General features: G+C 40.7%; 1 protein-coding gene and 1 long non-coding RNA gene across 7 annotated transcripts in view; one reads left to right on the top strand and one right to left on the bottom strand.

Annotated features, from left to right (window-relative positions):
* Positions 1-23,592, top strand: part of LOC143264984 (uncharacterized) — a 436,316-nt gene that overhangs the window by 241,127 nt on the left and 171,597 nt on the right. Inside the window, exon 3 of one of the 4 annotated variants that reach the window (XR_013039031.1) lies at positions 6,680-8,072. The exons of the other annotated variants lie outside the window; for them this stretch is intronic. This is a non-coding gene — a long non-coding RNA (uncharacterized LOC143264984). Of the gene's footprint in view, positions 1-6,679; positions 8,073-23,592 lie in introns of those variants that run through there. 4 annotated transcript variants of the gene reach the window in all.
* LOC100877240 (uncharacterized) overlaps positions 1-23,592 on the bottom strand; it is a 340,218-nt gene that overhangs the window by 208,786 nt on the left and 107,840 nt on the right. The window lies entirely within an intron of this gene.

Here is a 23,592-nt window from a genome sequence, read left to right as displayed (position 1 = left end):
CACGGGGTTGGATTTCTCGTGGTCCGCATGCATACTCGCGTTCGCAGTCAGCGCAAATTTATGTATGCATTTATGTATGCAGCCATCCGCTGACATGCGTATGCATTTATGTATGTAGCCACGTCTCGACGTACAAGGCGTGCCACTTATTCTGACCGTTGCAAATAACTTTGTCCGTTGTTTGCATAACCAAACTCTTTCCTGGCGAAATTGTTCCGCGCGTTGTAAACCGTACTCGTGTTGCGCGTACAACATCGTGTTACAGGATTACGAGTACAAACGTAACGACCCGAAGAGGACAGAAAAGATAGCGAACGTGGATTCGTGAGTTCGCGGAGAAAAATAACAGGGTCCGATGGTTGGCGGTCGTCCAACTATTGCCGCTTCTTTATGAATTGTATCTGTTTTCGTCTTTTTGCTTCTTATTTACGAGCGAACGATAACTGCGTATCGCAAGTATGCCAATAAATAAAACCGCGTGTCAATAACTGAAGCGTATGTTTTACTGGTATCTGCAATTTTTGAAGAATGTTTTATAAAAAGTTTTTACTTCTCTAATAAAACGAGGTATCTAGCGAGATTAGATAACGTTGAATTAATTTAGAATAATACACAAGCAAAAGCAGAAACGAGAATACGGAGAAGAAATAATATTTGATTCAGCGAAAATTTACCATTCTTCTGTTTAATCTCTCCGTTTAATTATTTGATTAGATGGAATCTAAATGAAACACAAACTCGAAAAAGCAGGTATAAAGAATTTGAAATTGAAATTGCGATCGGCGGAGCTCGAGAACGCTTTTATTTTCCAATATTTACGTATCTTTAATCTCCTGTAATCGATTTTGAGATTGTTCCAGCATTTACCGCTCGATCGAGCATAGCTAATTTTTGGTAAACACATTGTCGTTCGAATTACCGTGAATGCAGATGGAAACAACGGAAACACCCATTCACGAGGACAAACAGCCCCGGGCAACCGAGTTATTCCTTTTCCCGGGTCAAATGGGTACAGAGACGTGTAACTAGTGACGGCCATTCAATACTCTGTCTTGCAAATTGTACAACAGTTCAATCACTGAAAAATTTTCAATTGCTTCGTGTTGCTCGCGTTTCGGAATAAATCTCTTCCGTTTCATTGTTCAGATATTACACGGTTCCATCTCACCGAACACGCTATTAGTTACATCTTAACATGAACTGTTCGTAGGTTGATAAACACGCTGCTTCAATCTTACAGTATCTTACAGTCTTTTCGTTCCAAATTTTTATTCATAACTGTAGAATAATATTTAATAATTAGAAAGATTAATGAAGTTCATTAACAAAGTATGATTAGTTATAATTAATTAAATGCAACACAAATGGAACTTCACGAATTACAAATTTCTCACGTCTTTATCTCACAATCTCTCACAATCGCTCTTTGCTTTGCTCCCAAAACATTCGATCACACCAAAAAGACAATCTTACAATCTTCTAGCAACCTTCATTACATGCAAACTTCAATCATACCATACGCAAGCTTCATTCATATTATGCACCCATGTCGATCATACAATTACATAGTACATACACACACACATACCACATAACAAAATTACATTTTAGTCTCAAATGTTTGACCGGAATAAGAGTGTAGGTGTTTAATAATATTGCAACCGCTTCCTGCAACTCTGAAATGTAATTAGCTTTTAAAGTTTGACCCATTTGCAGTCTGTTTATAACGGATCAGAATCAATTTCCAGAAAGTGGCTGAAAGTGGCCGTTTAAAGAAGAGCAACTTTCTTTTAATGGAATTACCATAACGTTGATACTTTGAACGTCGAATCGGATAAAATCGGAAAGTCCGCGAAGCAAACAGGCAGGGAGACTTTTAAGCCGTGTTGGAGTACTTCTGCGGCTCGGTTCTTGAAACTGACCACGCTTGTTTTTCACCCTCGAGGAAACTTAACGAGCTCGAGAGGGAAAAGAGGATGACATCGAACGGGGGCAAGAAATTATTTTCGGCAGGTTTACCAGGATATTTGATCGATGACGAACGCTCGAAACTCTCGAAGCTTGCCGAGCTCCGTTGTATAGCGGGGAAGTTTTTTAAGTGGCCCGACGCGACGGCTGGTCGATGTAATTGACGGAAAAACTTATCGATACTTTCGATATCGGCCCTCTTACTTTTCATGCCGCTGTCGCTTCGAACGATTGCCTTAATTGCTTTGGCTCGTTGCTCCATTCAATCGCGATGCAATTAATCCTCGACGATTAATCAACGGGGCTGATTATCCTGTTAGAAATTCGCGTCGTTTTCGACATTGATGGTCATTGTTATGGAACCGTCCCTTCGATCTATCAATAATACACATTTCCATGCAATTTATGTTTCGGTAACTTCACCTTAGACTGCTATTTACATCCTTTTTCACTATCATTACTATATTTTCTAATTTCTGTTACTTGTATTATTTACTCGCACTTTGTATTTCAATCTTAACACTGGATTTACGGACGTTTGGTGGTCACTTTTATTTAAATTTACCTAAAGTAGAAAAATAAATAAATTGCAGATGATATGTGAATTGCCTAAAACATTGATTCTTTTGCTGAAAGTTGATGAAAGTTGACATTTTTACAAAAATTTCTTAACAAATTCTGTCATCTAAAATAGACCTATTATTCGTCATTTTGACGGGTTCCGTAAATCTAGTGTTAATGTCACGATTTCATGTCTTTGCAAGTTGATACATATTTTTATTATACATTTCTAATGGAAGCTATTTGGATTATTTTTGCATTTCGTATTTCAGCCCTGACGTTGTGATTTCATATGAATTTACCTTTGCACGTACTCTTTTTTATTTATACATCGAACAAGTCGAACTGTAAAAATTTCTAATAGAGAAACTTTGTTATTCGTAAAATTTTTATATTTTGTATTTCAACCTTGACGTCATGATTTCATATGTATTTACTTTGCAAATATTTTTTTTATTTATACATCGAATAAATTGGACAGTAAAAATTTCTAATAGAGAAACTTTGTTATTTATAAAATTTTTGTATTTTATATTTCAACATTGACGTTATGATTCCATATGTATTTGGCTTTGCAAGTATTTTTTTTTATTCATACATCGAACAAGTTGAATTGTAAAAATTTCTAATAGGAAAACTTTATTATTCATATTATTTTTGTATTTTGTGTTTGAACCTTGACGTCATGAATTCATATGTGTTTAACCTTATAACAATTTTTTTTTATTTATACATCGAACAAGTTGATCTATAAAAATTTCTAATGGAGATGCTTTATTGTCTTTGTTAATTGTATTTCGTATTTCAACCTTGACGTCATGAATTCATATGTGTTTAACCTTATAACAATTTTTTTTTATTTATACATCGAACAAGTTGAACTGTAAAAGTTTCTAATGGAGATGCTTTATTGTCTTTGTTAATTGTATTTCGTATTTGAACCCTGACGTCATGAATTCATATGAATTTAACCTTATAACAATTTTGTTTTGTATATACATTGAACAAGTTGATCTATAAAAATTTCTAACGGAGATGCTTTATTGTCTCTGTTAATTGTATTTCGTATTTGAACCTTGACGTCATGAATTCATATGAATTTAACCTTATAACAATTTCTTTTTATTTATACATCGAACAAGTTGAACTGTAAAAATTTCTAATGAAGATGTTTTATTGTCTTTGTTATTTGTGCTTTGTATTTGAACCTTGACATCATGAATTCATTTGTATTTAACTTTATAATAATTCTTTTTTATTTATACATTGAATATTATACGTCAAGTTGGCCTCTAAAACTGTCTGGCACAGAAGCTCCAATTTTTATATTTATTTAAAAATGACAACGTAGAAAAATGTTTATAGAAAATTGTATTAAACGGAATGGCGAGCGAAGAGTTAAAAAGTGTGGCATCAGGTCCCGACTTACTCTGTGTGATATAAAACTGTCTCGTGTCATTCGCGAGCGAAAATCGCTTACGCGAAAAATATCGGCTGGTGCGTTTTTTGCGGGCGTTTCCGTGCCAAAGCCTCCAATAAAATTGATTACGTCGAGCTTAAACGCCGTTAAACCGAAACCGTGCATAATAAAGAGGCAGCGTATATACAAACTGTTGCGCATTCTACGCGCGCGGTTACGCTGAAATTTGCTTATAAATTTGCATCGCATTAACGGTGTACAGGCGGAATTATATCTGTATCAAGCGCGTAGCACGTCCGCTCGCGAAACGGCGTCTCATCGAGCATGAAAATTATTCCGGGCCGATGGTAGCAAGTGAAAAATGCTGCTCGACTAATACTTTTCGCGATGCAGCCGAGCCACGATTAGATATTCCACGGTTCGTTTTTCTCTTTTTTGCATGAAATTTTCATTCATTCGGCCCGAGCGTGTCTTGCACGCTGCTTGTATTACCGCACGCGGATCCGCTCTAACGACCGCGGGACGATCTGTAATTTAAATGGAAAACCCGATAGCCGTGATCGTTACCGCGTTACTATTCCCTTTGTCATTCGTAACGGACTATAGTTACAATCGATGAAAGCTGTGCACAAAGCCGAAGAATCTTATTACTAGCTTCGATGTTATTGCTTTTATGGAGGACCCGATAACGCGACCTTACGCGTACACCCATCATCTGTTTTTATCGCTTTTTTAACTTTTTCCTTCTTTTACTTTCATACCCTTCAGTTATCCCACCTTTTTGTCATATACTACACGATATTTTGAGAACATTCTAACCAAAAATATAAATTATTGTACAGTTGAAACGAGCAGATTGAGTATCCATTCAAGAGCTCATGGACTTCAGGAGATATCGCACTAATTAATTATTCAAAGTTCTACAATCTTAAAATCTAAGATCTACAATCTTGAAATTTGCAATCTTAAAAGAACAAAAATTTCTAACGAAAGAATGCATAAGATTATAAATTTGGAGATACTAAAATAAGGTAGAAGAAAATTTATATAAAACAGCATTGAAAATTTAGCTGAATAGTACGATATTCTTCGGAACGAATCTGCAGTAGTATAACTCGATAACTTCTGCGACAATTGATTTGCGGGAGAACTATAGAGGTATCCGACATGAAAGGGGATATTGACCTTGATGTGACAGGTTCTAGATTTTCTCGTCCGATGTATTCTCGAATCTCTTCGTGTTTAACTCTAGTACAAGGACAGAGCAACTAGTCGGTACAAAATTCATAAGGAAGAAAGCTCTCTATGACAACCTGCCGTTCAACAGTCACGCCAATGTAGAAACTCAACGAAGTCCCATTTTAACCATTTTTTTCTGTTCGCGATATTTTTCCGCTTTGTACAGAGTACTCTGATATCCATGGTGCGATGATGGATCTTTTTGTTATGAATAAAGTATCTTTGCAATATTAAACATTGTTGTATAATTTAAATAGTGATCTACATAAATAAGTCTATTAATCTACATAATTACACCGTCAAAAATTCTACCATTTTAAAATAACCTTTTACCTAACCTAACCGTCAAAAGTTCTGAAATACCGAAATATTCGGATTTCCAAATTGAAAGTATTGAAACCGTGAAATTCGCCGAATTCAGCGATTAAATAAGCGAATAACGATAATAATTTCTGCTCAGATTGACAGAGGTCCTCGCGCAAACGCCTCCAGACCGAAAGAAATTACTTAGATCCCGTTAGTTTGAGCGTACCGCGGCGCTCGAGCACTCGCCGGTCGTCGACGTTGCACTCGACGCGCACACCTTAAAAACCAACCCTCCCGAAGTAATCGTTACTGCATTAGAACTCTCATTATCGTAGTGGTTGACGGCAACGGCTACGACGGCGTTGGAAAATGAAAGCATTCGCACGAGTGCTTACGAGTGCTTACGAGTGCGCGAACACTCGCACCGAGGCCGAGCACCCGCGTGGGTCGAGTGTTCGTCTCAAGCACCCATACCATCATCTCATGGTGATCCTCGAGTTCCGAAAACGCCTGGCCTACCCTGTGTATCCTAGGGGGATACTGTTGATACATGGCTCCTAAGGAGTACCGTAAATGGATCGCCAAGGGAAACTTGCTTTGAGATTTTCTTTGAAGTTTTTCCAAATTTCATCTGTGCTATGTAGTTATGTACTTTAACAACAATCTCGTTATCACTACTTAATTATAATTAAATGTTCTGATATCCGTGGTTTTTTTATATTACCTATTTTAAGTTTTGTTGCAAACGGAGCTATTTGGGGAATTCAACCTTTCGAGCGTATGTCTTTCATTGAACATGTTATGAGGTATATTATGTATGGGCTATTTTTATCGAGTCCACGATATGCAAGGAGTGACTTGCAAGCTTATTTTTGGAGACACGCATTGGTCGACGGAGGTCTGCTGGTGTCAAGAACATATGGTTACTGACCAACAGTAACTTCTGATTACACGTTAGGGAAGTAGATACACCTATACATAGACACCAGCAATCTTTGACGATGTAAGCCTGTTTATTATTATTTTAAGGTACTTCGCGTAAAAAGACACGTTGTAACCCCACGTCGTGCGTTAATAACGCGTTACCGAAGCTCCCGCCGCAAACAAGTTTAATACATCAGTCGATACGTGTATCGAGGCGCAAGGGAGGCACTCTAATATGATCGCAGGTTCCATTGTCGATAGGTTGGCAGGCGTTCGGGAAAGCAACGAGTGAAATCGGTAGCGTGAAGCATTAAGAAGAAGGTGCGGAAGACGCGACGAGGTGGCGGAGGGGTGGCGAGCAGGGTTGAAGGCAAATAGAGTCGTCTGACAGGGCTGCATCGAGGCCGTGGAATTATTAATTTTAATTACACAACTCGAGGCTGCGTTCAGCGCGTCGAGGAGGCCCGGCTTACGTAATAAACTTACAGCAACAGCATCGGTACCACCTGCACCACCACCGCTACCACCACCACCGCCGCCGCCACCATCACCATAACCACCGGCACAGACGCTCCACTTCCATCAACACCGTCTTTCCCGCACTCCACCATCGCCATCATCCATCCGCAGCAGCATTACGTGGGGGTATTGATTAAACGCAACGCATCCCACCCCTCGACCGACTCTCGACCGCGTCTATACGCGAGGGTGAGGAAGGTGCTTTTGGCACGGGAGTTGGCCGACAATTAATATTATTTATCGACGTCTTAATCGGCTGGCCGCATCTAACCACCATCTCCAACCCCTCTGGTTTGAAGGCGGCGGAGGTAGCGGAGCTGCCGGCGGGGGTGGAAAAGCCGACCGACCTTGCTGCACCGAACGAAGCCGACCCGATGACGAAACCGAGGGTGGAGGTCTGCTGCTCGTCTACCCACGGGGTCAACTTTTATCGAGAAATAAGCGACGAATCGGGAACGGTATTCCGTCGATTAGAGGAATCTTTTCGCCATTCGGGTAATTATCGTTTGGGGTCTTTTTGTCGTAGGGTGAACGTGTCGATACTCACGTATTTGCGGTGATAATTAATGTCCCGGAGGGTCGTGCTGCCATTAGACACTTACCTGAAACAGAACAAAACACAAAATCTATCATTCCAAATGGTCCTGTTAAAATTTTACTACTTTCGAATAATTTTTTGTCACAAATTACTGTCTCTAATTTCAGTAAACTCAAAAATAAAATGCAACGGTAAAAGTTAGAATAGAATAGAAATGTACATAGATTATGGCCAGCTTAAGGATTTAAAATGCTGGTGAAATAGAAAGAAAAGCAGGGAAGATAAGGGATTAACGCGCTAAGTTCTCGGCATCCGCGCCACCCTCGAGGAAGGAGGTGACACGAATAAGAAAAAGATACTCCACGCGACTCGTCGCGACGTTAAGATTCCTTGATAGCGCTTTCTAAATCCTTTTGTTCCGAAAATTGCTTTTTCCCGCGAAAATGTAAGAAAGGCAGATAGAAGAGCCAAAGAGCAACGATACGTTTGTAAAATGTACCCCGTCACCTTCGTGCTATGCCCATCGCGTGACCAAAGCTCTATCATCTACTTCCTTTCGCCCCTACGTTTCCCTTTCGACCGCTCCTTTTATTCGGTTTACTCGTTCTCCAACATTTTCCCTCGGTCATTTATGGAACGCTTCCATGACGTAGCTGTAAAGTCTATTACCGGGGACGGACACTCGGTTAGCTGGAATTTGTCTGTAACCGAAGCACGGAGAAGGGCGAAGTTACCGTGAAAAGCAAACAATGGCTGCCGACTGGAAAAGAGAAGCTCGTAACCGACTGATGCTCTCTTTCGACATCTCGCCGCCGTTCCTTTGCTTCCCGTTTTAGGAAACCATTATCGACGCTCCCTTGAGAATTATTCTTGCAATTATACAACGAACCATGCAGCCAAGGAAAATACGGCAAACTCTCGGTGCTTTGGGTCTTGCCGAGACCGTTCCGGCTTAATGAGATTACTACACTTGGAGAACCCTTTTTTCTGAACACGGTAGACACTCGTTACGTGAACTTTGTATTACCACTGTGCATCGCTCAGGATGCCGTGTTTTATCTGAACCCTCTTGAATCCGCGTGTTCACGCTTTTGAGTATTGTGGAAAAAGATAATTCATTAGACTGTGTTTCAGCAAAGATTCTTCGTTCGAAATACCTTAAGATGTCATAGAATTAATTCATGCAATATGCATGTAAGGACAATTATGGGTCACCGTGTATTTCGTATGTGTTCAGAAATATTTAGTGACGGAGTATCGAGGACGAATGTAGCACACGCGTCGTATACTCAAATGTATCGTGATATTATTAGTATTAAATACAAATGTTCAGAAGCGTTTATCTCGGCCGTCGCAATCGATCCGCAGCTGATACATTTGACAGAAATGTGACACACATCCGATGGAATCCGAGGGAAGGTAAATTGCGAGGAATAAATGGAAGGAATAGAGAAATCGATAGGTAGCGTGAATGGGGCGAAGGGGTTGTCGTGACAAAGTTGAAGCGGTCGCGCGTTGTAAAGTCGAACGTCAGGTCGCTTCATTGGAAGCTGGTGACGGGTCGACGCGTCGAATACGACAATTCCACTTGGTGGAGTGGTTGGCGGTCGTTCGGGTAGCTGCGCCCCTTTCGGCCCTGTTCGATAACAAATGGTCGCACCGCCCCTGAAGGACAACGCCGCTGCGCCGGCAGTTTCAGCGTAATTCTGCGCCCGGCCGACAGGCCCGTAAGTCACCGGCTCAAACGAAGCGTCGAGGTATTAATTAGAGTTTCAGACCGGAAACCGCGATCACTTATCACCGAAGCCAACCTAATCTGCTGGTTGGCCCGTTCCACGCTAGCCACCCAGCCAACCTAGCGAGCCCGCCTTTTAACCGTGCGACTTAAAGCTTCTGATCGATGTCTAGCCGATCGTCACCCCGACCGTTCTAACGAGTCGGGATATCAAGCTTTCTTAACCATTTCCTCCGACCCCCTTTTTCCCCGTCGACGTTGTTGCCCGGAGAAAACGGACGTCCAACTGCGGAGACTCGTGGAGCCGGTGTGAAAAGCGTTCATTGTGAACGCGAAGCGGTGACCTCGTTACCGCGTCAGGTCGTTAATAAAACCCGCGACACTCGAGCATTGGAAATTTTTCACGAGATCCTGTCGAGAACCTTGAAGCTGCCGGCGGGATTGAAACTGCGAGCTAAAGCACCGCTGCTTAGAGAACCTTCGAGAAATATATGAGCGCGTAAATTAAGGCGGGTATCGACAGAATTTCGCGTTATGCTCGACGTTATTGCGCGCAATATCGTTTGAGACCGCGTCACGCGAGTGTCCATTAGGAACTTTGAATATTTCAGTGCATCAATTATTCGAAATTATCCGAATTGCTCGGATACCAACGGAGTTCGGTACTCGCTATGTTCGAGTATCGGAAGATTCGAGGTTTCGTTATCGAATTCTTTGACCGATGTCCCACCGGTAAAGTAATATTAATAAATTACCAGCGTACGTTTGACAGAGTTATTGCAATTCTATTCGAAAACGCTGTAATTCATTTTCACAGGTCGGACAAAAGGAATGATCAAATTATCGATGAAAAGAATTTAATCAACGATTTTATTTAATACAGCATAGTTTTTGTTGGGGCGTTCCATTGAAACGTGATTGAAGCTTTTTAATTATACCCAGCAGCAACGTTTTTCAAAAACCGTTTTGTCGAATAAGCGGATATTCGATGCTGTCTGTACCTTCGTAGCATTTAATTGAACGTCACGCTGGGCTTTTATGCCCGTCCATCGGCCACAACGTCGACGCCAAATTTTTAACGAGTCGCAACGCAGCAAACTCATTAAACTTCTTTCGAACCGCCCTCCCTTTATGATTTTCCGATATCCTCTACCAACCTACAACAACTCACCGATTACAATTACAATCGCAGTAATTCGTATTGTATGTTATTTCGTATGTTATTTCCTGAATAGAAAATCACGCGTTCTGATTACGATTTAAATTATTCCTGTATATCGTTTGTTCTTCGCGTTAAAAATTCTTTCCAACTGCCGTGTTTTCGTCCGATTGATCGAAATAATGTATTTGGTGGTTTGTATTTTTGGCGCAGAATATTTGATTGATTCCCATGTTTTTCGCTGCGAGTCACCGACTGAACCGACGAAAAGGAGATTTATCGATAGCGTACATTTTGCCGTAGAATTTGAAAAGATAGGTGAAACGGAATGATTTACAACTCTCAGAGTGACTTCAATATTTGAAGTACTCGAAGCTACGGGACCATCCAACGGCAAATTTCAAACGACATCTAATACCGATCCCGAGCATTTATACAGAGCAAAAAGATTTCGATATTCGAAACGTTCGGTGTTTAAATATTCAAGCTTCAAATATTCAAATAACTCCAACTACGAATTTTTCCAAACTTTTACGATTATTTATCAAAGGTTGCTCTAATAAAATCAATCGTGAGTTTACTGGATTCAAATTAGTGCAGTCTCGAAAATTCATGTAAGCCATTCAGGCTAAAGTAAGCTAATAAAATAAGAAGACGGTACAGCAAAAAGGCAAGGAAGACAAATTATCTGTTTCGATATCTTCTCAAGACTGCTGTACTAACGTGTCCCTACATTAATTATGTCTGTCATCGGCAATGGCAAGCTGTCGTCCCGGTTTCTCCGGCAGATGCTATCTAGTTTATCACGTCCGAGATATCGGAGGGGGTCTGGGTCCCCTCAACTTTGGATATCGACGGCTGGCCAGGAACTTGCCGGGATGAACAGTCGGTCCTGATCTGCTGGACCAAGTCTCTCATTTCGAGAGTTTCGACTGTCGGATGGTTCACCGTTGACCCGACCACGTTTGCTCTTACGCGGAATTGCTCTGACCACTGTAACCCGCTATTAACTCGGCTGCGAATTGATTCCACGGTTTACTGCCATTTACAAAAGCTGACCTCCGGAACTCCTCCGAGATTACGTCTGCTCTCGCTGTTCCCCAAAACTTTCTTCGAACCAATAATTTGCTCGACAATTTCTGCTCAAAGATTTTGCGCTGTTATTACTTTCCGTACTTTCCAAAATCTGACAACTTTGTAGCTGCGAATTAGGACAATTCTAAAATCCAAAGACCTAAGGTAAATCGATATTTACACGGAAGTTTCGTATAAGTTAGAATCTCAAATTATAGAATCTAAGACCTGGATTATCGATACGAATACACGGAACAACAGACTTTGAGGTAATCCCGAAATTTAAGAATCCTAGGTAAGCGACACCCATCGTAATTTAGATCTCAGATTCCCTACTGCTCCCAGATTACACGGTCCACGGTCTAATCTACCGATATGAATCAAGGTACGTACTAAAATTTTATAACCTGGAACCTGGATCCCCGGCTATTCTCAGAATTCTAAAACCTAAGACCTATATATGTGATATGCATCGACACGGATACGAAAATTCTATACCTTATCTTGCGGAGTTCCGTCGTTTGCAGAATCCTGGCATCTCTATGCCCCAGATTCTTCATTCTTACAATCGTAGAATCTGGGTCTACGATTTCGGGGGTTACTTCTATACTTTCTAACTGACTTATCTGTTTCGATTGTTTCGACAGCTAATTGAAACCCAAGCCTTATCTTAGGAACAATTCAATGTTTTTTATTGTATTATTATTCAATGTCATTCTTTTTGATAATATTGGTTCATGTCAGCTAAAATGTTTTTTAGGATCCTCACGCTGTGGATGTACAATTCGTATCATTCTCAAGAATCATTTTATCATGAGAACAATTTATTGCTTTTTATTACATTATTATTCAGTGTCATTCTTTACGATGATATTGGCTCACGTCACCTAAAATGTTTTCTAAGATCCTCAAGCTGTGGATGTGCAATTCGTATCATTCTTAAGAATCATTTTATCTTGAGAACAATTTATTGTTTTTTATTACATTATTATTCAGTGTCCTCCTTTTCTACGATATTGAGTCACGTTATCTAAAATGCTTTTTACAATCCTCAGCTGCAGATGTAGAATTCGCATCATTTTACTTTGAGAACAATTTATTGTTTTTTATTACATTATTATTCAGTGTCATTTTTTTCTACGATATTGAGTCACGTTATCTAAAATGCTTTTTACAATCCTGAGTTGCAGATGTAGAATTCGCATCATTCTCAAAAATCATTTTTTCTCGAGAACAATTTATTGTTTTTTATTACATTATTATTCAGTGTCATTTTTTTCTATGATATTGAGTCACGTTATTTAAAATGCTTTCTACAATCCTCAGCTGCAGATATACAATTCGCATCATTCTCAAAAATCATTTTACCCTGAGAACAATTTACTGTTTTTTATTACATTATTATTCAGTGTCATTCTTTTCTACGATATTGAGTCACGTTATCTAAAATGCTTTCTACAATCCTCATCTGCAGACGTAGAATTTTTATAATTGTTGCACCATAAAGCAGCAGAAGCGGCAAGTTGTAAAATAGAGGAAAGGAAAAAATATAGGAAGTGGAATAATAGCAGGAAAAAGGAGCAAAGAATTGTACCGCGAGTCGAAGGAGCTGGATAGCTATATACATCACACCTCGTGGGACACTTGGACGGCGTGGGTGTTATACTCCCCAGAGAGAAAGAGTAAATGAGGGAACGAGGGAGAAACAGGCGGAGGACAGGGGATCGAACCGTTGGGTAGCGGTGGAGCCGGCCGTACACGAAACAGCACTTACACCCTCGCGAGTGGCAACCCTCGACCTCCGGTCTGCCTCTGGGTAACGGTCGGACTCCACGACTGTCAGAAGTGAGTCTAAACTGCACCTACCATGCCGCATACCAGTGGCTTTCAAGGTTCAACTACCCTCCTCGAGTTTATTAATATGTATACGCGTCGCGGAATATCTCTGCCGACACGGCTGACAAACGACCCTCATCATTTTTCCCACTGGCCAGTAATAGTTTCGATCAGCTATATATTCCAAACTTTGACTAGATTTCTATATTCATAGATTTCGGTATTTTTAGAGCTTCAGGACTTTTTAAATCCTGTGTGTTATTAATTAATTAGTTTTACTTTTAGAGATTTTTATTTTATATTCAATAACGCACGTTGTTACCTTAATGCCTTATTACAAGGACTGCTAGGGCAATATAGGAAACAATAGAATACATAATATATATACAGTTTACATATTTACATAAAGGTGTCGCTTACATATATGAAATGATAAGGTAGATTCCTTCTATGAATACAACTAGCTATTTACTCTCCCAACACTGTGCATCGTGATTTTTGACTTCATAAAAACATGCACGTTTTACATGGCATACTCGGTCGGAGAGAATTAAAAAATATTCGACGAATCACGATTAAACCACCCTCTAATCTTAATTTTTCTCTGCCTACGAATTCCTCCGGATGCGAATTTCCAGATTCCTGGGGTCGAATAATTCCGCAAATTACACGAACGATTTCAACTACTCACCGTCCATTAATACCCCCGTCGTATTAAATTATTAACTTCCCCCAAGTAATTCCAGGAGGAAAAAAGATTTCAGTAATTTCACCCGAACGTAGGAGGTTAATTCCCCAAACCGTGATAATAAATCCCAAGTAAGAGGGTTGCGTTTTTTACAAGCGGTGCGCACGTTCCAAGCATCCCCGAGTGTTCCCAGCAACCCCAACGATTTTCTGAACGATCGATTCCCGTCGACGATTCGAACGGACGGGAAATATGAAATCCACCGGCTGACACGATAATCCTCGACGGGGTAAACGGCAAGCATCCCCTCGTCTCGACGTCCGTCGAGACGCGGGCACACGCAGCTTCGTTGGAACTCGGTTGATACCTGCGGTTTGCATTCCTCTCGCACTTTCTTGCCAAGTGGAATTCTCTGGTGGACCGGGTCAGCTTCAGCGAACAAGCCAACCACCCCTCTCCGGAACAATCCGCACCCCCCGGGCTCGAACCGACTGAAACTTGCCGTACAGCTTCGCTAATGAAAACGAATCGTTCTTCTTCCAACGACCCAACCCCCTTTTCCCTTCTTTTTTTCCTTTTTTTTTTTGTAACCACGCTCGGATGAAGCGAGACACGAGGGGCTCGGTGCTCAGGTAGACAGCAACGTGTGCACACGGGTTTGGCTCGTCGAAGAGCTTCGTCGTGTTTTCGCCCCAAGGGTTTACACGTCGAGCAAGACAATTAGAGGGTCGCTTGTTCGGACGACTTTGTCGCTTGGCGAGCTGTTCGTTACGTATCGAGCGATCGTTATGTTATGCTTTGCGTGAACAAGGCTGTTCGGGGCGAAAAAAGTTTTATCGGGTTTACCGTGTTTTCGGGGATGTCAGACTCTTCTCCCGGCAAATTGGTTTTGTTTCGTTAGGCTTCTCCAATTCGAACAATTGTAAGTAATATCGCGTTTGTCACCGGTATTACGGTTCCTACAAACTTCGTGTACACCCAGGAACACAATTATTATATCTCGAAACCTCCACTTTTTTGCGAAACTTGAAGCGAGACTATTTATTCAAAATTCATGAATGTTTAAGATGTAGTTAGTTTTATTTTTATTAGACTGAAAATATGTCCGAGATGTTAGTTTTATTTTTATTAGACTGAAAATATGTCCGAGATGTTAGTTTTATTTTTATTAGACTGAAAATATGTCCAAGATGTTAGTTTTACTTCTATTAGACTGAAAATATGTCGATGTGTGTAAAATCGCGTAAACTATAAGACATACTTATAGGTTATGTGGTCTACATTTACCTTGCAGTTTTACTTGTTTACTCCTTTTAACCGTGATAGAAGGTAACATTAGGGAGACTGAAAAGTATTCAAAATTTTTTTGATGACTTCAAAGTTTTTCAATGATAAATCTTTTTTAAAAACAATTGTCTTTACGCTGGCAAAAAGCGTTAGAAAATGATGGAAATTATTTTGTTATATCATTTAAGATTTCTTTAATAAATAAATGTTTTTCGCCAGCAAACAATTTCCGGTACCCCTTTTCTAATGTCGTAAGAATTTCTGCTAATATTGAGCATATCGAATAAGAAATCGAAAATGAGAAGAGAAAGGAAAGAAATTCGTTCTCGTTCGTTAACCATGCCCGACGAATATCATGACTCGTTAACATCCAGATCGTAGAAAGAACGACGTCGAACTCGCCGGCAGCTGCTAATGAAAAGAAATTGCCCATTTCTTGCATCCCCTCGACCCACCTACTTCCCGCACCATCCATCTATCGCGGCAAAGCTACAGGACAAGATGAAGGATACCGTTGCGGTAGGATGATGTAAATTTGTGCGTTACGGCCAGCATCGAAGTTGTCGACTGGGATGGGTAATGAAAACGAATTACCCTCTTTCCTCCGCTTTTTCTTCGCCCTTCCTCCGTTGCTTCGGGTCTTCGTTGACGCCCCTGGACAGGTGGCCATGTTCCGCTGGAAAACGGATTCGATCCGTTCCTTTGGGATCCCTCCCTTTTTATCATCCATGAAAAGTATATACATCTGGTCGCTTTGTAGTTTGCCTTTTCAACGAAATTCAATCGTTTTGAAAAACCTCGTGTAAATAGAGCGTGCGAGTCGAAGGACGAGTTTACTTGTTGCTGCGTGACAGCATACGTTTGAAATCGCGAACCTTCGTTATTATGAGTCACTCCAAGAATTAATGGTGCTTTAGATCGTGGGGAGATTAAAAGCCCGAGAAAGAGTGTATTAAAGAGGGAACGTATTCTCGGACGTGGACTGTTCGCGAGAAAATGCTATTAACAAATTAAACGATGAAAACTGCCCGTTGAAAATACAGCGGACGTCCGATAAGTACTTGCTAATAATTCTAACTCTAGAGTCTAGGATCTAGATACTTAGATTCTTTTACAAGCTCTCACGAGTGCAAATAAGCTTTACGGTGATTACTCAATTTGTTCAACTACGGGTTTTCTAATTGTCATGGGTGGTACGATCATCTTAATCATCTCCGTTATTGGCCAAGGGACAAATTAGGGTGTGCTCGCATGCGAGAATAATACGTGCGAGCGGAGGGCGTTCTGAACTCCCACTTATTTGACACCCATTTATCTAATGACCACTGTAATATCTTCAATCACCTTGTACGAAGATATTCGTGTTTCTCTTTTGCTGCTGCACAGCATGTTCGTCTACTTCTATCAACTGCGTCAATATCATCCCTCTGACTATCATGTAGACTATCAGAATTGGCAATTATTTCCAACAGTCTAAAACAATGATATTCGCGTATCGATCCGTGTGCTCGAACTTTCCCCAGTAATCGAAAGGCAAATATATCTGAATTTTTTCGCGTATTGGAACGGGGCAAGTTGTACTTAACGACTGGCAGGCAAACTCACGAAAACACCCCGTGGCTCTCGAGGTGTCTACGAGGAGGGGTCTCTGCGACAGACGTCATCAACGAAGGGTGAAAAAAAAGGAAGTGGTGGCGGTTCCCTCGTAACCCCACACTTTTTCCAGCTGTCGGAGACAGTTCGAAAGTTGAGCAAAACGAGAGAAAGGTGAACCGGGAGGCTGTGTACGCGTGCCAGCACACAGCAGCCCGTGTGCGGCGAAGGTTTTGCGCGTTCACGTTTTAGGTCTCTTCTTCGTTTTCTTGTTTCTCCCTACGACCACCCTTCGTTTCACCCTCTTAGCGGCGGGTACCGCGTCTAATTAGGCGTCCTGGACCCTCTTCGTGTACTCTGCACGGTCTGAAGAGCTCTTCCGGCACCGCTGCGTTTTCTGCCCTGAGGGGGTCGTGGAAGAAATGCCATCGCCGAAGAAGGAAGAACAAGAAAAACCAAGGTTCCTCGGATGCTGGTCGAAATCAGTCGGATTAAAGTTCGTGATTGCGCTAACGAAGCTTCGTGTCGGTCTTTTCTCTTCGTTGATTCAAAACCGAAATCGGAAATCGACTCGGTACAACGGACCTTCTGTCCAGCCAATTTTCCTTCGCCCAGAGATTTTCCAGCTTCGGGAAACTTCGAATCGCGACGCTTCTTCGGAGATTCCAATCTTGTACACGTAGCCAGATTTTTATCGAATTTCCATTATCGGACGTGACCTCCAGCCAACGCGACAACCACGATAGATTGCTTTTCGTGATGGCAGCGCAAACTTTGAGAGAGCGTGACTGGCTGCGCTCTCGGGGCTGAATGATCGGCAAGAATAACGTGGTCGGTCATCGTGACTCGAAGAAACAGATTCGACCGACATGGAACGATTAGCGATCGCATAACGATGCCTGGGTCTTTCGGACCCGCTTTTCATCGACTATTACCTATTTACATTTTTATACACCGATGCACTAATTTATAAAACAAATACAATCATTTATTTTATCGATGAATCAACAATTAAGATTACTGTACATGTTTATTCAAATTTTAAATAAATTTTGTAAATTGATTTTTAGCAGATTAAACGAAGGAAGTGTAAACACATGCGTTAATATACCTGTCCTTAATTTATCTATCCTTAGCAACGTCATTTTATGTAAAGGAGAAATTAATTTCTCTTATTAACTGCATTAATAAGAAAAATTAAGAAAACAAAATATAACGAGAATAAATAGTTGAACTAATTTGCTACTAATTTAGATAGTTGCGAGGTTAAAAGTATGTGGGAACAGAGGACAGTTATCCCGGTACCGATATTAAGGACTCGAATCAATTAAATCTCGCGAGCCAGATGTAATTTATGCGGGAAAAATTAACAAGTCAGATGTCCCCTCTGGCCACGTGCGGTTAGGACGTCAGACGGATATTAAATTAACGGAAATAATGAAATGATAACGGGGAATCGTAGGTCCTTCGTCCAGGTCTTCTAAGCCATCGTAATCCCTCAAAAAGTCTGACCGAAACTAACTAATTATGCAGCCAGTGTCTGGTTGTATAAATCATATCTAAATTCATGAATTACATCGGCTTTAACGTTCTCGTTTTCATGGAATTTTTACATAAAGCAGTCTGCAAGCTTTATTAACCCATTTGCTTTATAATATCAAGTCACGCTTCGTGGCGTTGTTCCCAGTATATCGTAATTATACTTTTACTTCTAATTACGGTTTACATAATCGAGGATCATTGACGGTAGCCAAGTTTAATATTTTAATTTTCTTTTGTGGTGGTGAATTTGAAATGATTTGTAACTTATGATTTATTGCTGGGGAAGTAAGGTAGTTTTCAGATGATTTCGTGTAGGAGCTTGTTATACAAGTAAGCTTGTTATTTAAGGGATGATTTATTAGGTCATTTGTTGAGTTATCCTGTCTAAATTGTAAGTTAGGAGATATTAATTTTTGGGGATAATACTTTAGAAATACAGTGGACTATCATAGTGTTCGTTAATCAAATTCGTGTTATTTATAGGGGTGCACTCTATCCCTATGTTAGGGAGGTACGTAGATACATCTCTATTCTTCCGGATGGCCGGTAGATTTCAATATCTCCAAATATCAATATCCTCAAATTTCCATATCCACAAATTTCTAGCTCCGTTGCTATTTTCCCAAATATAGATTCCCCCATTCTGTATCCCCACATCTTTATGTATACACATCTCCATAGCGATCCCCGTATCCATAATCTCCATACTCCTCTATTTTTCCACCTCTATGATCTAACAAAACTTGTCCAAAAAAGTCCATGTAGGATCTGAAGGGTTAAAAAGTATTTAATAGAAGACTGATCCTTAAGATAGATTCGAGTTTGATTATCGATCGCGAAAGTTGAGGAAGGTAGCGGGTCATTGAACATTTGGAGGATACAAAACTTGAAGCAAGGTAACGATAATTAAAAGCAAGACGATGAAAGGGTAACGGGTAAAGGTGCAATTACCGGGACAGTATTGGCATGGCAAACTTAATCGTGACCGGGCAAAGTATACGAAGAACGTGAACTGGCCCGAATGGTCAGAGTAATTAATCAGTGCCATATGGTAAGCTCGTGGACGTCGACGGTTTCCGCGAGCGAAAGCAATTAATAACCGGCTTCGTTCTTAGTTATGCGTAACGATTACTAAGACTACTCTATAACGAGCCGCGCTTAGAATGTAAACTTCGAGAAAGAACGACTTCCGTTATTAATGGCCACGACACGCTGCACCTCGAAGAAAGATAAAACTTATCGTTAACTTTCTTCCTTTTTTTATTTCTTCATAGAAAGTAATACGAAATCCACTTACATCGTAATATCATCTCGAAGCGGAACATTTTTGCTTGTATTCAATTTTCAAACTTCCAAAGAATAAATTGCATCTCACCGAGGCTTTGTTCTTATTCTCGACCGAGTTATAAATCGCTTCGTGCTGGGCCACGATCGGTGCTGATAGAAATATCTGAAAGCGATAAAAGAGAAAGGAGCGCTGGAAAGAAATTTACAATATCCGTGGGGGGTGTGGCCGTTGTAAAAAATGTCCCATTAACTCTATAATAGTGTACCTAGTACTTCGTACACAATACCTGTAATTATTCATACACATCATCGATTCAGTTTGTACTATGAACTTGCTATTTCATTATACCGCGTGGTCTTGATAAGCAAATTCCTTTGCTGCTCAAACTTTTAAATATCAATCTGAACATTTTCCTACTTTCATTATTTACTGAAATAATAGATCGAATCTCTTTCCTGCTATTAACCCCTTCCCGTGCTTTGACGAGTCTCACTCGTGGCGCACTCACAACTCGAATGTGATTAATATTACTCAAATTTTGAATACTCTTCAACTTGAATTTTAGATCCAACTATAATTTGCGTTGTCAAGGATCCCTGAATATAAAATACTTAGAACATTTTAATTTTCTTTGTTCGTTTTAATGTTATAGTGAATGGTTAGTCTTGACTGACGCACCTCATAAATAAATGGCACGGCAAGGGGTTAAGGGAACATAACCTCACATAACATCAATAATACTCAACTTCGAATGGAGGATTATCGTATCAATATTTCCTGATTTCATAAATGGAACATATCGATACTAATGTCTTCCTAATACATTTGTAAATTTAAAACAAAATGTCACAAATATTATAAATGCATAGAGCTCGAGAGGTTAAAAGAAGTTACAGTTCCAATAAAGTTCTCGCGCTCCCCACTCCAAGTTTCAGCAACTTTTTCATTAAGCAACCAATAAATAATTACGCACAGAACGTTAAAATTCCCATCGCTTATTTTTATCCGTCTTAAAGGAACACGTTAAGAACGTTAACTCGAAGAAGCGAGGATGAATCGCCGGCCAGATTGCGCCCCATATTACACCCACGTGTTTTACATTATTTTTCCATGCCGCGACTAAATATTCGTCCCAGCTGCCGAGGGCCAATTCGTTACTAATTGTTTCTAGTCGCGCGTCTTGCAACCGCGAGAGGCACGTGCCGCTAATTACCTTTCACAGCGCAAGGCAACGATATTTCATACGGCTAATTCATCGCGTTCCATGGCAACGGCTGAATTTTTTACGCTAATTACACTCACGGAACTTTCACCTCGGATTCGGCACCGTTTTGCAATCTGGTCGTTTTTATAACGTTTAATGGCGCGCTCTTTATCTGATAATCTCTATCGTTTTCATTTCAAATAAAAATCAAGTAACTACTCTTAGGAAGCTTCCGTAGCTCCTGACGTATATTCTTAATATAATTCCGGATACATAGAATACCTCAACATATTAGTTCCATGTTCAAGCACCATGGTAATAGCTGTATGAGGTAACTTCTTAGCTTATGAGTCTACTGTTCAAATGCAGCAAAGATATTTGCCCTACAACCGAGTTTTCAGTTCATCAATTACAGTTTGTACAATCAACTAAAATATATCTAACATTTCAAGTACTTTTATTTATTTTGAACACTTGCACTATTTTGACTAGTCTGACTCGTGACGCACTCGTACCTCGGCTGTGATCAATTTTACTGAAATTTTTAATACGCTTCAATTTGGAGTTCGAGTCCAATTATTATTTGCATAGTCAACTATAGAGTAACAACATATTGACATAACATTTCAATTTTTTTGTCTATTATTTTTACACTCCATATTTTCTGTTATCTATTAACTCTTTCACTTACAAAATAGATAAAAAATGGGGTTCTGGGTAAAATGCATTGTAAGAAAGTGCAGTATGTGACAAATACATTTTTCATTTATTATAAAGAGTAAATAAATGAAAACATACAATTCAACCAATCTATTTATCTGAATTGTTCATAAGATCCAAAAGAAATGTGATGTCGAGCTACACTCGACACAGGAGTGCAAGGGGTTAATATTGCAATACTTGACTGATGCCAAAATCGTAGGTTAAAGACTTGATAATTTTAATAATAGAGTAACTTTGGTGTTAAAATAGTAGTAAAATTAATAACTATAAAGCAAAGTAGTAGAAAGGTTGATCTGTGAAAGCAGCGTTTGGAAGGAAAGGCGAAGCTGTATCGACATTTCCTCGCGGCAGAGGAGAAAGAGTAGCAGCCGTGGCAGCCCTCGTGGGTAGGGACAGAGAACGAATGAAATTCAGCAAGCTTCATATCGTGGTCGTTACTTTCCACCCTGGAATTTATTTTCCCTCGGCTCTCGTCTGTCGCACACGTTCCCGTCGCGCCACGCCGCGCCCCGAACGAGAAACAGCGGGCGAACGGGAAACGTTTTCAACCCCGGCGCGAAAGAAGGAGCAGAGATTTAAGTACATAGGAATTGGCTGCACGGAGAGCGGGACGGATGGTGAGTTAAAATCAGTGCTGCGAGGGATATCGAAGAAAGCGATATTTCAATCGACGTCAGATTTATCGAAGCTACGGCCACGCGAAATGGCCAACGCATCGAATCGGGTTACGTGCCATTTCGCGGACCGCTTTTCCTACCTTTCGCAAGCTGCTCGCTCGTATAACGGGTGACGTGATTCGTTCCGCTGATACCCACTTTACTCGTTGAATAATTCGTTGGACGACTCTGCGCTCTCTGCTTTATGCCGAATTATTCGAACGCGATCGATCAAATGTGCTGAGGGGAGAGGGTGAAGTCGATGGCTAGAATTATTGCGGCGATTGCTGTTTCATAACGAAATTTTACGATTCAAGGTATCGTTAAAAAGGATACACTAGATGCGAAAAGATTGTCTACTAAAGGAGCCTCGTGAACGATACCATCGTTAAAATGTTAGATGAATAGACACCACATTTAATTTCATCGTTGAAATCCATTTACTCTCGCCTGAACTTCTAAGTAAACTGGAAGGCTATACTACTTAAATTTAAGTATTCTATCTAACAGATAAGTTGAATTGTACCAAAAATGTAACCTAACGGTTAGACCTGTATGATAGAACGGGTCAAGTTAGTTTAGATGAGCTGACGTTATCCTAGGTTACACAATATCCTAATCCAGAACCTAACATCCACAATAATCAGCAGTATTCCTAAATCGAAGTGGGTCAATGTATAGGTTACGAACGATTGTCAGAGAGCCTCGAAAGGGGCGAATTTGACTGGGGAAGAACCACCAATAAAACGCAACAATGGAAAACATTGAAAGCCGAGTCGAAGACGAGCGAATCCACGGAATAGCTCGCGAGGAAAGCCAAGCGTGCAGATACGTCGGAATAGGTGGATTGGGTTGTTGCGTGTAAGGGGTTGCTCGAGGCGTTATAGCGCTCCATGGATGGAGAGGTAAAAGGGCGAAAGAGAGACAGGCGAACTTGCGAGAAGAAGAAATAGAAGAAGAAGAGGCTGAGAATGAGAAGGCGAGAGACGACGGGGAACGGCACGAAGGTTCGGGGGGTGGCTCTGCTTCGGCAACTTGCCGGGGCTCGACGAGGCATTGAAATTGCAAATGCGCATTATGGATATTTCCCTATAGAGGGTCGAATACCACTCGCTCTTCTCTCTTCTCCTTTCGCACGCACACAGTCGAATCTCTTCTCTTCGTTTTCCTTCGGTCGCGTTCGGCTCCTCGCTATATGCGTCACTCTGCTCCTTTCGCTCTTTATCTTCCTTAACCCTGCTTTCTTTCCCCTCCCTTTCTCCCTACCCCTTATGTCCCTTTCATCTTGCCTCTCGCGGGTACAAATACTCAACGCGATGTACTCACCCCGCA

The sequence above is a fragment of the Megachile rotundata genome, chromosome 1 (genome assembly GCF_050947335.1).
Source record: "Megachile rotundata isolate GNS110a chromosome 1, iyMegRotu1, whole genome shotgun sequence".
Lineage (NCBI taxonomy): Eukaryota > Metazoa > Arthropoda > Insecta > Hymenoptera > Megachilidae > Megachile > Megachile rotundata.
Note: the sequence above shows the minus strand (reverse complement) of the source record. Positions and strands in the feature narration are given on the sequence as shown.